Source organism: Sinocyclocheilus anshuiensis, unplaced genomic scaffold (assembly GCF_001515605.1).
Source record: "Sinocyclocheilus anshuiensis isolate Anshui unplaced genomic scaffold, SAMN03320099.WGS_v1.1 scaffold954, whole genome shotgun sequence".
Lineage (NCBI taxonomy): Eukaryota > Metazoa > Chordata > Actinopteri > Cypriniformes > Cyprinidae > Sinocyclocheilus > Sinocyclocheilus anshuiensis.
The window spans coordinates 465764-465995 of record NW_015536527.1 but is presented as its reverse complement, the minus strand read 5'-3'; positions in this window follow the sequence as shown (position 1 = coordinate 465995).

The window sequence follows — 232 nt, the reverse complement described above, 5'->3', positions numbered from 1 at the left end:
CGTTGCGTGGTAGTGATGGCCATACAGCTTCCAAACCACTGCAAATCTTTTTTTTTTTTTTAAGAGTGGGTCTGAGCGTGTATCAAACTGAAACCACAGTCAATTAATCGTTAATAATAGGCTAATTAAAAACACATCACACATGCACTTCTTATTTAATGGTATTCTATTGTTTAATTGTATGTAATGTATTAAACTTTCAATAAAACATTTGCAATGGGTTTGTAAAATG